Genomic DNA, 15,622 nt, shown 5'->3' with positions numbered 1-15,622 from the left:
ATCCAAGGAATTAGACACCAGCTAGTGTAACTTTATACCTGGAAGGATACAGGAACGAATTATTAAACAGTCAATTTGTAAGCAACTAGAGGATAATAGGGTTATAAGGTATAGCAAGCGTAGAATTATTATTAAGAACAAATCAGGCCAAACAAACCTAATTTCCTTCTTCAGCAAGGTCACTAGTTTAATGGATGGGGGAACGAAGTAGTGTGATAGATCCTGATTTTAGTCAAGCTTTTGACACAGTCCCGCATGTCAGTTTCATAAACCACCAAGGAAAATGTGGTCTAGACGAAATTACTGTAAGGTGGATGCACAACTGGTTGAACCACCATACTCTGAGGGTACATCTACACCGCAAAACAACCTGCAGCAGCAAGTCTCAGAGTCCTGGTCAGCTGACCTGGGCTCATACTACGGGGCTAAAAATAGCAGTGTAGCCATTCCTCCCCTGGCTGGAGCCCAGGCTCTGAGATCTGGTGAGTGTGGAGGTTCTCAGCACCCAGACTCCAGCCTGAGGTGGGGGGTAACATCACCACTGCTTTTTTAGCCCCATAGTGCAAGCCCAGGTCAGCTAACCCTGGCTCTGAGACTCACTGCCTGTCCTGGTCCAGTACTATTCAACATTTTCACTAATTGACGTGGATAAGAAGGTGGTCAGGGAAAGTGTGTGGGCAACCTAGTGACAGATGCTGTGGAAAAAGCTGAAGTACTCAATGCTTTTTTTGCATCGGTCTTCACAGACAAGGTCAGTTCCCAGACTGCTGCATGGGCAGCACAGTATAGAGAGGAGGTGAGCAGCCCTCAGTGGTGAAAGAACAGGGTAAGGACTGTTTAGAAAAGCTGGACATGCACAAGTCCAGGGGTCCAGATCTAATGCATCCGAGGATGCTGAGGGAGTTGGCTGATGTGATTGCAGAGCCATTGGCCATTATCTTTGAAAACTTGTGCAATCAGGGGAAGTCCTGCATGACTGGAAAAAGGCAAATACAGTGCCCAGCTTTAAAAGAGAGAAGAAGGGGAATCAGGGGAACTACAGACCAGTCAGCCTCACCTCGGTCAGTGGAAAAATCATGGAGCAGGTCCTCAAGGAATCCATTTTGAAGCACTTGGAGGAGAGGAAGGTGATCAGGAACAGTCAACACGAATTTACAAAGGGCAAGTCATGCCTGACCAACTTGATTGACTTCTATGGTGAGATAACTGGCTCCATGGATAGTGGTGGATGTGATGTACCTTGACTTTGCCAGCAAGTTAAAAAGTATGGGCTGGATGAATGGACTATAAAGTGCATAGAAAGCTGACTAGATCATTGGGCTCAATAGCTAGTGATCAACAGATCGATGTCTAGTTGGCAGCTGGTATCAAGCAGAGTGCCCCAGGTTCGGTCCTGGGGCTGGTTTTGTTCAACATCTTCATTAATGATCTGGATGATGGGATGGATTGCACCCTCTGCAAGTTTGTGGCCGACACTAAGCTGGGGGAGAGGCAGATATGCTGGAGGGTAGGGCTAGTGTCCATAGTGACCTAGGCAAATTGGAGGACTGGGCCAAAAGAAATCTGATGAGGCTGGGGACCGACTGGCTAAGCAGCAGTTCTGCAGAAAAGGACCGGGGGATTACAGTGGATGAGAAGCTGGATATGAGTCAGCAGTGGGCCCTTGTTGCCAAGAAGGCACTAGTGAGGCTTAAGAACAGCTTGTACGAAGTTCTATCTGGGGTTGTCTAGGTGTATTGGTCCTGCTTCAGCACAGAGGACTGGACTAGATGACCTCTCAACATCCCTTCCAGCCCACCATGTTTATAATTCTCATGTTGCTATAGCTCTTAGAGGCCCCTGCATGTTCCTGCAGCAAGACAGACCCCCTGCCCAAAAAGTTTGCAATCTGAAGTCCACAAAGTTAAGCATGTGCCTAAGTATTTGCAGGATCAGGGCCCAAATGAAAAAAAAAAAAGATAAAAGAGTCTGAGAAAAATTATCCCTATTTTATAGATGGGAAACTTTGGCGCAGAGACCCCAAGGCCCAGATATTTACTGGTCTTTAGGTACTGTTCTGCTCAGCATTGCAAGGCCTTAGAGATTTAGACAGTTGAGTAGCCTTTTCAGAAGTGATCAGACACTTTGGAGCTGAACTTTTTTTGACTTTGAATGAGACTTAGGATTCTAAGTGTCAGAGACTTTTGAAAATGGGAATTACACGTCCAAATCTGTTAAACCCAGATTGTTACAAGTGTTAGGTACTGCTGTGCTCAGCATTGCAACACCTCATGGATGTAGGAGCCTAGATCTTATTTTCAGAAGGGATTTAGGCACTAAATCCCATTTCCTAAATCAATTACACATTGCAACATTGGGCACAGCAATAGCTAAATGCCTGTTAAATCCTGGGCCTTGGTCTCCGTGATGACCTCACAGGGGTGCTTTGGTGATAAATACGTTACAGATTGTGACACGCTCAGATAGTACGATAACAGGGGACAGGCAAGTTCCTGAAATCTATTATATACAAGGAACTAAACTGGTGTCTGCTCAAAAAATGGTGATATCAATATAGAACCGTAAAAGCAGCAAAGAATCCTGTGGCACCTTATAGACTAACAGACGTTTTGGAGCATGAGCTTTCGTGGGTGAATACTCACTTCGTCAGATGCATGTAGTGGAAATTTCCAGGGGCAGGTATATATATGCAGGCAAGCTAGAGATAATGAGGTAGTTCAATCAGGGAGGATGAGGCCCTGTTCTTGCAGTTGAGATGTGAAAACCAAGGGAGGAGAAATTGGTTTTGTAATTGGCAAGCCATTCACAGTTTTTGTTTAATCCTGAGCTGATGGTGTCAAATTTGCAGATGAACTGAAGCTCAGCAGTTTCTCTTTGAAGTCTGGTCCTGAAGTTGCTGCTTTTACAGATCCAGACTAACACGGCTACCCCTCTGATACTTGACACCATGCAAGGCACTGCATTTAGCCGTATGGAGTGGAAATCCATCAACCTCATGAAGAAACTTGCACAAATACAGACGGATATCATCTTCCTTTCCAAATGCAAAGGGATGGACATCATACCAAATGGACTAAAGGTAAAAAATCCACTGCTATCTACATACTACACAGACCACAGTGAGAGATTATGCCATACTCTATCAAAGAAACTGAGGAACCTCCTGATCAGCATCCTATACAGCAAACAGGAAAACATCAAAAAAGAGCTCTCCAACCTGGAGACTCTCATTAATAACCAAACTTCCATACAAAAGGACTTCACTAAAATAAGACAGGAGATCTACATTACTCACTTCACCTCTCTACAAAGAAAAAAGGACTGTAAGCTGTCTAAACTCCTACCTGCCTCATGGGGCCACAACCGTGGTACCCCTAACCCTCCCAGCAATATCGTCAATCTATCCAACCACACACTCATCCCAGAAGAAAAGTCTATCCTATCTTGGGGACTCTTTTTCTGCCCTGCCACCCCCACCAACATGATACAGTTCTGCGGCGATCTGGAAGCCTACTTTCGCCATCTCCGACTCAAAGAATACTTTCAGGACAAAACTGAACAGCGCACTGATACACAGGTACCCTCGCACCAACAGCACAAGAAGAAGAACTCCACATAGACTCCTCCTGAAGGTCGAAATGACAGCCTGGACCTATACATTGAATGCTTCCGCCGACGTGCACAGGCAGAAATTGTGGAAAAACAACATCGCTTGCCTCATAACCTAAGTCATGCAGAACGCAATGCCATCCACAGCCTTAGAAACCACCCTGACATTATCATCAAAGAGGCTGATAAAGGAGGTGCTGTTGTCATCATGAACAGGTCTGACTATCAAAAGGAGGCTGCCAGACAACTCCCCAACACCAAATTCTACAGGCCACTTCCCTCAAATCCCACTGAGGAATATACTAAGAAACTGCAACATCTACTCAGGACACTCCCTACACTAACACCGGAACAAATTAACATACCCTTAGAGCCCCGACCAGGGTTATTCTATCTACTACCCAAGATCCACAAACCCGGAAATCCTGGACGCCCCATCATCTCGGGCATTGGCACTCTCACTGAAGGACTGTCTGGATAGGTGGACTCTCTACTCAGACCCTACGCCACCAGCACTCCCAGCTATCTCCGTGACACCACTGATTTCCTGAGGAAACTATAATGCATTGGTGACCTTCCAGATAACACTGTCCTAGCCACCATGGATGTAGAGGCTCTCTACACGAACATCCCACACACAGATGGAATACAAGCTGTCAGGAACACTATCCCTGATGATGCCACAGCACAACTGGCTGCTGAGCTCTGTGCCTTTATCCTTACACACAACTATTTCAAATTTGATGACAATATATATCTCCAGATCAGTGGCACCGCTATGGGCACCCGCGTGGCCCCACAATATGCCAATATTTTTATGGCCGACCTGGAACAACGCTTCCTCAGCTCTCGTCCACTCACGCCCCTTCTCTACCTACGCTACATTGATGACATCTTCATCATCTGGACCCATGGGAAGGAGACTCTGGAAAAATTCCACCATGATTTCAACAGCTTCCACCCCACCATCAACCTCAGCCTGGACCAATCTACACGGGAGATCCACTTCCTAGACACCACATGTAGTAGGTGTTCGGGCCAGGAGTCTGAAAAAATGGCCACATTATCGAGGTAGGCAACTGCAAATTCTTCCAGTCCAGCTAGTAGACCATCTACCAGCCTCTGGAAGGTGGCGGGTGCATTTCGAAGGCCGAAAGGAAGGACATTGAATTCATACACCCCCGCATGGGTGACGAATGCTGACCTCTCCTTGGCAGGTTTATCTAGCGGTACTTGCCAGTACCCCTTGGTTAAGTCTATTGTAGAGATGAACTGGGCACGTCCCAACTTCTCCAATAGCTCATCGGTACGTGGCATTGGATAGTTGTCCGGACGAGTTACAGCATTTAGCTTACGGTAGTCCACGCAAAAGCGTATTTCCCCATCTGGTTTGGGTACCAGAACCACTGGAGATGCCCATGCACTGGTAGATGAGCGGATTATACCCATCTGTAGCATGTTCTGGATCTCCCGTTCTATAGCAGCTTGGGCATGAGGAGACACTCGGTAGGGTGGGGTTCTGATTGGGTGAGCATTACCTGTATCAATGGAGTGGTATGCCCGTTCAGTCCGTCCTGGGGTGGCTGAGAACAATGGGGCGAAGCTAGTGCACAGCTCCTTGATTTGTTGCCGCTGCAGACGTTCCAGGGTGGTTGAGAGGTTCACCTCTTCCACGCCACCATCTTTTTTCCCGTCGTAGTAGACACCGTCAGGCCACTCAGCATCATCTCCCTGGACTGTAAACTGACAAACCTGTAAGTCTCTGGAATAGAAAGGCTTGAGAGAATTAACATGGTACACTTTAGGCTTTAGTGAGGAATTGGGAAATGCTATGAGGTAGTTTACAGCTCCCAGGCGCTCTTGGACCGTGAAGGGCCCTTCCCATGATGCTTCCATCTTATGGGCCTGTTGCGCCTTCAAGACCATAACCTGGTCTCCTACCTTGAAGGACCGATCTCTGGCATGTCTGTCATACCAGGCCTTTTGCTCTTCCTGAGCATCCTTTAGATTCTCTCTAGCAAGGGCTAAAGAGTGTCGGAGGGTGCTTTGTAGGTTGCTTACAAAGTTCAGAATGTTAGTTCCTGGAGAAGGCGTAAACCCCTCCCATTGCTGCTTTACCAACTGTAATGGCCCCTTAACCTCGTGACCATACACAAGTTCAAATGGTGAAAACCCTAAACTGGGATGTGGTACAGCCCTGTAGGCAAACAGCAACTGCTGCAACACTAGGTCCCAATTATTGGAGAATTTGTTGATGAATTTTCGTATCATGGCCCCCAAAGTTCCATTGAACCTTTCCACCAGGCCATTGGTTTGATGGTGGTACGGGGTGGCAACCAAGTGATTCACCCCATGAGTTTCCCACAGTTTTTCCATGGTCCCTGCCAGGAAATTAGACCCTGAATCTGTAAGGATGTCAGAGGGCCAACCTACCCTGGCAAAGATGTCTGTTAGGGCCAGGCATACAGTGTTAGCCCTGGTGTTGCCTAGAGCGACTGCTTCTGGCCATCGGGTAGCAAAGTCCACTAAAGTCAGTACGTACTGCTTTCCTCTGGGCGTCTTTTTTGGGAAAGGGCCCAGAATATCCATGCTGAAATGGGACCTCAATTATGGGGAGTGGCTGGAGAGGGGCCTTGACCTGGTCTTGAGGCTTTCCCACTCTTTGGCATACCTCACAAGACCGGACATACTTGGCAACGTCCTTGCCCATCCCCTCCCAGTGGAAGGACTTCCCCAACCGGTCCTTGGTTCGGTTCACCCCAGCATGGCCACTGGGATGATCATGGGCTAAGCTTAAGAGCTTCCCCCGGTACTTAGTTGGAACCACCAACTGTTTTTGCGGCTGCCATTCTTCCCGGTGTCCACCAGAAATAATTTCCTTGTATAAAAGTCCTTGGTCTATAACAAACCGGGATCGATTAGAAGAGCTGAGAGGCGGTGGGGTGCTCCGTGCCGCCGCCCAAGCTTTCTGAAGGCTGTCATCTGCTTCCTGCTCAGTCTGGAACTGTTCCCTTGAGGCTGGGGTCACCAGTTCTTCCTCAGACTGTGGACTTGGGCTTGGTCCCTCTGGAAGCGATGTAGGTGATGGGGTTGTTTCCGTTGCTGGTGTACCGCTCTCCGCTGGTGCACCTGAGGGTATTTCAGGCTCTGGCTGAGCCTTTTGGGTATGGCTGTCTTTTGCTTCTGCCAGTTCTGGCTTGCTGGCGCCCTCTGGCGTTGAGTTTGAAGATGGGGTTGCACTTGCTGGTGCTGGTTGCTGTTCCAGTTCCGGGCCTGGGACTGGAGGTGCTGTGGCTGTTTCAGTGGTTGGCATGGAATCCGGGTCCACTACCTCTGTCTGGGTCTCTGGTAACACAGACGGGGCCTCTGTGGACGGCTCAGGAACAGGAAGGGGTCTGGAAGCTTGCCTGGTTTGGCTACGTGTAACCATTCCCACTCTCTTGGCCCGCCTCACCTGGTTGGCCAAGTCTTCCCCCAGTAGCATGGGGATAGGATAATTGTCATAGACTGCAAAAGTCCACATTCCTGACCAGCCTTTGTACTGGACAGGCAGTTGAGCTGTAGGCAAGTCTACAGCTTGTGACATGAAGGGGTAAATTGTAACTTTGGCCTTTGGGTTGATGAATTTGGGGTCAACGAAGGATTGGTGGATAGCTGACACTTGTGCCCCCGTGTCTCTCCACGCAGTAACCTTCTTTTCGCCCACTCTCAAATTTTCCCTTCGCTCCAAGGGTATTTGAGAGGCATCCGGGCCTGGGGATCTTTGGTGTGATGGTGGTGTAATGAATTGCACTCGCATGGTGTTCTTGGGACACTTGGCCTTGATATGTCCCAGTTCATTACACTTAAAGCATCTTCCATCTGATGGGTCACTGGGCCGAAGTGAGTTACTGGAGACTGGTGAGGTTGAAGGGTAGGGTATCTGTGGCTTTACTTGGGTGGTATGTGGGGTCTTTGGCTGTCCTCGGTGGTAGGGTTTATGGTCTGTGTACCCCCTGGGGTAATCGTTCCCCTTGACAGTAGCTTTCTTGCTTTCTGCCAGTTCCATCCATTTGGCTCCAATCTCCCCCGCCTCAGCGATATTCTTGGGGTTTCCATCTTGTATGTACCGTGTGATGTCTTCAGGAACACCATCCAAGAACTGCTCCATTTGTATGAGGAGGTTCAGTTCTTCCAAGGTTTGAATGTTGTTTCCTGTTAGCCAGGCCTCATAGTTTTTTGCAATGTAGTAGGCGTGTTTGGGAAATGACTCCTCTGGTTTCCACTTTTGGTTTCTGAAACGCCGACGGGCATGATCTGGGGTTATCCCCATCCTGTATCTGGCCTTGGTTAGAAAAAGTTTATAGTCATTCATTTGGTGCTTAGGCATTTCAGCTGCCACCTCTGCTAAAGGTCCACTGAGCTGTGACCTCAATTCTACCATGTACTGGTCTTCGGGAATGCTGTACCCAAGACAGGCTCTTTCAAAATTTTCCAAGAAGGCCTCGGTGTCATCACCTGCCTTGTAGGTGGGAAATTTCCTGTGCTGTGGAGCAATATTTGGCGCCGGGTTGTTAGGGTTGGCTGGCACATGCAGCCCAGCTTTTGCCAACTCCAGTTCATGTTTTCTCTGTTTTTCCTTCTCTTCATTCTCTTTTTGTTGTTTTTCCATTTCTTTTTGGTGCTTTTCCATTTCTCGGCGGTGGGCCGCCTCTCTTTCTCTTTCTCTTATTTCCATCTCTGTTTGTTTTATTTCCAGTTGTCGCCTGTGTTCAGCTTCTCTGACTTGCTCTTGGGCCTCAATTTTTGCCTTAGAAGTCATGATTCCTGTTTTCTTGTGTTGGGGTGCCCTCCGGTGTTTATCTTCTGCACTGCAGGTTCTCTGTTGCCTCCTGAAGTCTGCCTAGCAACAGTGCCTTTAGCTAATTTTCCTTTTCTCTCTCTAGCTAATGTTCAATGAAGGGAAACCAGAAAAACCACTTTATTTGCATGCCTATAAGTGCTGGTACTTGACTCCTAATGGGAGGGCTATTGCATGACAAAAGACCCTTAACATGCAAGCCACAAACTGCCAGAGAGAGCAGAAAAAAAAATTCTCTCTGGTTCCCTTAAAAAACCAACTGCTTCTCTCTGCTAAAAAGCCCTTAGCAGAGAAAAGAAAAATATAATATTCCTACTGGCTTCTGGATTCTAGTCCCACCAGCTGCACACCATGTAATAACCTTAGTCCCAGATTTGGACCTTAGCGTCCAAAATATGGGGGTTAGCATGAAAACCTCCAAGCTTAGTTACCAGCTTGGACCTGGTACCTGCTGCCACCACCCAAAAAATTAGAGTGTTTTGGGGCACTCTGGTCCCTCTGAAAAACCTTCCCTGGGGACCCCAAGACCCAAATCCCTTGAGTCTCACAACAAAGGGAAATAATCCTTTTTCCCTTCCCCCCTCCAGGTGCTCCTGGAGAGATACACAGACACAAGCTCTGTGAATCCAAACAGAGTGAATCTCCCTCTCTGTTCCCAATCCTGGAAACAAAAAGTACTTTCCTCTTCACCCAGAGGGAATGCAAAATCAGGCTAGCCACTTCAACACACACAGATCTCCCCTGATTTCTTCCTCCCACCAATTCCCTGGTGAGTACAGACTTAATTTTCCTGCAGTAAAGAAAAACTCCAACAGGTCTTAAAAGAAAGCTTTATATAAAAAAGAAAGAAAAAATACAAATAGTCTCTCTGTATTAAGATGACACAATACAGGGCAATTTCTTAAAAGAATATTGAATAAACAGCCTTATTCAAAAAGAATACAAATCAAAGCACTTCAGCACTTATATTCATGCAAATACCAAAGAAAAGAAACCATAGAACTTACTATCTGATCTCTTTGTCCTTACACTTAGAAACAGAAGACTAGAAAGTAGAACTACTTCTCCAAAGCTCAGAGAAAGCAGGCAGCCAGAAAACAAAGACCTTAGACACTCAATTCCCTCCACCCAAAGTTGAAAAAATCCGGTTTCCTGATTGGTCCTCTGGTCAGGTGCTTCAGGTGAAAGAGACATTAACCCTTAGCTATCTGTTTATGACACCACAGTGCAAATAAGTGATGGTCACATTAACACCACCCTATACCAAAAACCTACCGACCGCAATGCCTACCTTCATGCCTCCAGCTTCCATCCCGGGCACATCACACAATCCATTGTCTACAGTCAAGCACTGAGGTACAACCGCATCTGCTCTAACCCCTCAGACAGAGACCAACACCTACAAAATCTCCAAATAAGGAAACAGATCAACAGTGCCAGACGTGTACCCAGAAGCCTCCTACTGCAAGACAAACCCAAGAAAGAAACCAACAGGACTCCACTGGCCATCACATACAGTCCCCAGCTAAAACCTCTCCAACGCATCATCAGGGATCTACAACCCATCCTGGACAATGATCCCACACTTTCACAGGCCTTGGGTGGCAGGCCAGTCCTCGCTCACAGGCAACCTGACAACCTGAAACATATTCTCACCAGTAACTGCACACCACACCATAGGAACTCTAGCTCAGGAACCAATCCCATGCAACAAACCTCGATGCTAACTCTGCCCACATATCTACACCAGCGACACCATCACAGGACCTAACCAGATCAGCCACACCATCACTAGTTCATTCACCTGCACATCCACCAATGTAATATACGCCATCATATGCCGGCAATGCCCCTCTGCTATGTACATCGGCCAAACTGGACAGTCGCTACGGAAAAGGATAAATGGACACAAATCAGATATTAGGAATGGCAATATACAAAAGCCTGTAGGAGAATGCTTCAACCTCCCTGGCCACACTATAGAAGACCTTAAGGTGGCCATCCTGCAGCAAAAAAACTTCAGGACCAGACTTCGAAGAGAAACTGCTGAGCTTCAGTTCATCTGCAAATTTGACACCATCAGCTCAGGATTAAACAAAGACTGTGAATGGCTTGCCAATTACAAAACCAGTTTCTCCTCCCTTGGTTTTCACACCTCAACTGCTAGAACAGGGCCTCATCCTCCCTGATTGAACTACCTCATTATCTCTAGCTTGCCTGCATATATATACCTGCTCCTGGAAATTTCCACTACGTGCATCTGACGAAGTGGGTATTCACCCACAAAAGCTCATGCTCCAAAACATCTGTTAGTCTATAAAGTGCCACAGGATTCTTTGCTGCTTTTACAGATCCAGACTAACATGGCTACTCCTCTGATACTTGAATATAGAACCGTAATACCTCACATATACACCTAAATGGTAAAACAGCATATTTGGGAGTATGACGTATGACTGTTTCCACCCTAGCATATTAGATGGGGAACAAAATTAGCCTTGCATTAAACAGCACATGGGAGAAGAGGTGAAAATGAGGGAATATCTGAAAAAACAAAACAAAACCCAAGTGCATTAGCATTGTTATCTGACTCTGGTACGGCAGCTGACTGGGGGTCGGAAGAGTGAGACCTGGTTATAGGGTGACCAGATGTCCTGATTTATAGACACCGTCCCAATATTTGGAGACTTTTCTTACATAGGATCCTATTACCCCCTACCTCCTGTTCCGATATTTCACACTTGCTATCTGGTCACCCTACCTGGTTGGAAAGGGGACAGAGCCATAGATACTGGGTTCACAGGATTTGTGATTCACCCCACACACCTCTGACACCATCGTTATATTTATCAGGAATAGCCAGGCCTGGGTAAATCTTATGTATGAAAAGAAAAAAGATAAAAATTCCAACAAAGCAAGAGGACCCATTACTGAGCAAAACACTGGGGAAATTGGCATGAGCTTGCAGGGCACAGAAGGGAAATAGGAAGGATTCCCAAGCAAAGGACAGGGAGCTCAGCTAATCTATCTACCAATGAGAACTATATATTGCAGGTGAAAATACACCAGTGCAAATGACTAGGGACATAAAGAGTGAAAAAGGGGAAAGAAGGACATAAAAGGCAAATCATGGAGGGCAATGACACAATAAGGGGTAAAGAATAAGTGAGCAAAGAAGTAAAGACAGAATTAAAAGACAAACATGTAGGAGATACTCTGGCACCTAATTTATTGAGAGAGCTGTTGGCCCTTAAGATACACGTGGCAGGGAAGGTGGAAATGCAATAAGAGAAGCAGGAAATACTGCTAGATAATGGAATGACTTATTTGTCTCCAATCTTTACCAGAGAGATGTCAGAAATAGACACTTTCTCCAGGGGGGAAAAGATGATAAAAACTGAAGGTCACACAGTAGGACAGGTACAAAAACTAAATGACAGAAGTAGCTTCAGGAGAGGTTGATTAGTAGCTCATACTTTTGGGAAGTAGTAGAGAGATAAACACCTTTCCTATTGGTGCTTTTAACTGCTTACATGCAGTAGGAGAAAAGCAGAGATGAGATCAAGGGTGATACCTGCAAACTATAGGCTTGTCAATCTAATATAAACACTAGAAAGACAATAGAATTATTAACCAGTACAAAATAGTACAGGCACGTCCAGGGACATGCTTATACCCCACCTACTTTCAGAAAGTGACAATAAAAATGAAAGAGTAAAGCAAAAGACAATCTTGTTTGACTTCAGGAAGTCTCTCTCTAATGGTCAGGGCATAGGCGGCTGGCCCAGTAATGTCCGCCGGGCCAAAGTCAAAGGCGGAAATCAGGAATAGTTTTCAAGCTGAATCAACGGACAGATAGCAAGGTCAAGGCAGTCTGTAATCAAAGAGAGAAGACAGAAGTCAAAAGACAGATGGCAAAGTCTGTAGCAGTAGCAAGCCAGAGTCTGCATTGTTGTTCAGACAGGTCCTTTGGCCTACTCTCCAGGTTAAATATTTGGTGTGGACCAATCAGACAGACACAGGGCTCTGTCACTTGGGTTTCTTTGGGTGGTACTTCCTGCAGTGTATAACCTGCTAGTAATTTTAGGATGATGTTCTGCCTGGGTCCCCAGTGCAACATAGAAGTATCAGTTAGCCAGGACTCTGTAGCTCCACGTTCTAATCCCATGGATCTCTGTACTTTTGATATAACAGTGCCTTTCAGAAGGCTGGTAAATATGAATGATATTTGTGAATCATTTACGAACACCCTACTACATGCCAAAAAGCCACAATCAGGAAAGAAGGCTGTACAGGTAAACAAAAGTGAACTGGTTACAAGGGAAGTGAAGGTACCTATAAAAATTGAAAAATAATGCATAACAAATGGAAGAAAGGGGAAGCTGACAGTAATGAATATAAATCAATAAGTTAGGAATTGTAGATGATTGAAAAGGGAACAAGGGACCAAGGAGAACTAGCTAAGTTCTAGTTAAGCAAAGTTAAGGATAATAACGAGCTTTTAAAATATTTTATTAACAAAAAGAATCCTGACAATTGTATTGTTCCATTACTAGATGGAAGTGATAGAATTATCAATAGCAATACAGAAAAAAGTCAGAAATGTTCAATAACTACTTCTTTTCTATATTGGGGAAAAACAGATGTTATAGTCATATCCTATGAAGATAACACTTTCCATTCCACTAGTATCTCAGGAGGATGTTAAACAGAAGCTACTAAAACTCAGACATTTTTAAATTAGCAGATTCTGGTAACTTGCCTCCAAGAATTTTAAAACAGCTGGGTGAGGAGCTCGCTTGACATTTAATGTTGATTTTTCAATATGTTTCGGAACCCTAGCAAAGTTCCAGAAGATTGGAAGTAAGTTAATGTGCCAATATGTGAAAAGAGTAAATGGGATGACCTGGTTAATTATAGCCCTATCAGCCTGACGTTGAACCCAGTTAAGATAACAGAGCAGCTGATATGAAGAATACAGGATAAGGAAAGAATTAAAGGAGGGTAATGCAATTAATGCCAATTAACATGGGCATATGGATAATGGATCCTGTCAGACTATTTTTATATTATATTACAAGTCTGGCTGATAAAGGTAATAATGTTGACATTATATATACAAACTTACACTTCTGTAAGGCACTTGACTTGATAGCACATGATATTTTGGTTAAAAAAACCCTAGCACAATATAAAATTAACAAGGCACATATTAAATTGATTAAAAAACTGATAGGTCTCAAATCATAACTATCAATGAGAAATAGTCATTAAGTGGATATGTTTCCATTGGGGTCCTGCAGGCACTGATTCTTGTCCCTTTGTTATTTAGTATCTTTATCAATGACCTAAATGATGGCAAAATTATCTACAGATAAAGTTTTCAGATGACACAAACTGGGAGTGTATTAAATAATGAAGAAGACAGGTCAGTGAAGAACAACCTAGATCACTTGGCGAATTGGGCACAAGCAAACAATATGCATTTTAATATGGCTAACTGCAAATATATACACCCAGGAACAACAAATGCAGGCCATACTTATATGTTGGGGACTTTATCCTAGGAAACATTTAGGGTCATGGTGGATAATCTTGGCCACAGCATCACATTCATAAAGAGCTAATGCAAACTCAGGATACATAAAACGGGAATCTCGAGTAGGAGCAGAGATTGTTTTACCACCGTATTTAGCACTGGTGCAACGGCTGCTGGAATCCTGGGTCCAGTTCTGGTGCTCACAATCCATGAAGGATGTTGATAACTTTGAGAAGCGTTGGAAAAGAGCCACATGAAGGATTGGAAAACACGTCTTAGCCTGATCTCTTTGAGTCTCTCTCACTGTATGTATCCTAACAAAAGAGAAGATTAAGGTGTGATTAGATTCAGTCTCAGTATTGTGACAGATCCAGACCAGTGGGGTACAGGAGTCTGGTAGAAGGCAAATATACTGGCCACTGGATGAACAATTTTCTGTTCCCTGAGTGACCAGAGCAGGGGCTGCCCTGGAGCAATCAGAAACCTGCTAGAACCAAGTAAGACAAGCAAGCTAATCAAGACACCTGGAGCCAATTAAGAACTTTCTAGAATCAATTATGGCAGGCAGGTTAATCAGGACACCTGGTTTAAAAAGGACCTCCCATCAGTTAGTAAGGGGGGGTGTGTTGCTGGAAGAGTGAAGAGTTCAAGTGTGATCAGGCTTTGGGAGGAAGATTCTGCACTGAAGATAAAGAAGGTGCTCGGGAAGGCCATGGGGTAGTAGCTGTCATGCAGCTGCTACAGGGAACATTGTAGACAGCTGCTATGCACAGGACCCTGGGCTGGAACCCGGAGTAGAGGATGGGCCTGGGTTCCCCCCAAATCCTGATCAGACACAGGAGGAGTTGACCTGATCTGTGAGAAACATCAGAAGGGAAAATCTAAATTGGAAAGGGATCTGACCTGTTCCTGACCCACTAGGTGGGACACAGAGACTGTGGGGATTGTACTCAGTTTCCCCCATGCTGGCCAGTGAGGAGGTTAGCTGAGTGGATGGCAGGTTTGAGCCACCAGCAAAAGTGGCCAAACTGAGGGCTGCTGTGAATCTCTGAGGCAAACAAATCATAGAATATCAGGGTTGGAAGGGACCTCAAGAGGTCATCTAGTCCAGCCCCCTGCTCAAAGCAGGACCAATCAACAGACAGATTTTTCCCCAGATCCCTAAATGGCCCCTGTCAGGGACTGAACTCACAATCCTGTGTTTAGCAGGCCAATGCTCAAACCACTGAGCTATCCCTCCCCCCAATAAGCACAGGACCCTCCAAGGCAGAGGAGGAACTTTGTCACAGTATCTATAAGGGGAACTACTGTGTAATAATGGGCTCTTCAGTCTAGCAGATGGAAGTATAATGTGATCCAGTGGCTGGAAGCTGAAGTTAGACAAATTCAGACTGGATATAAGATGCAATTTTTTTTAAGTGAGAGAGTAATGAACCATCGGAACAATTTGCCAAATGTCATGGTTTGACACTCCATTGCCGATGTTTTAAAATCAAGATTGGACTTTTTTCCAAAAGCTCTGCTCTGTGAATTATTTGGGGGGGAAGTTCTCTGGCCTGTTTTATACAGGTGGTCAGACTAGATAATCACAGCAATCCCTTCTGGCCATGGAATCTATAAAACTGTCAATCTCA

The sequence above is a fragment of the Gopherus flavomarginatus genome, chromosome 5, assembly GCF_025201925.1.
Source record: "Gopherus flavomarginatus isolate rGopFla2 chromosome 5, rGopFla2.mat.asm, whole genome shotgun sequence".
Classification (NCBI taxonomy): Eukaryota; Metazoa; Chordata; order Testudines; family Testudinidae; genus Gopherus; species Gopherus flavomarginatus.
The sequence above is the reverse complement of the archived record's forward strand: the minus strand, read 5'-3'. Positions refer to the sequence as shown.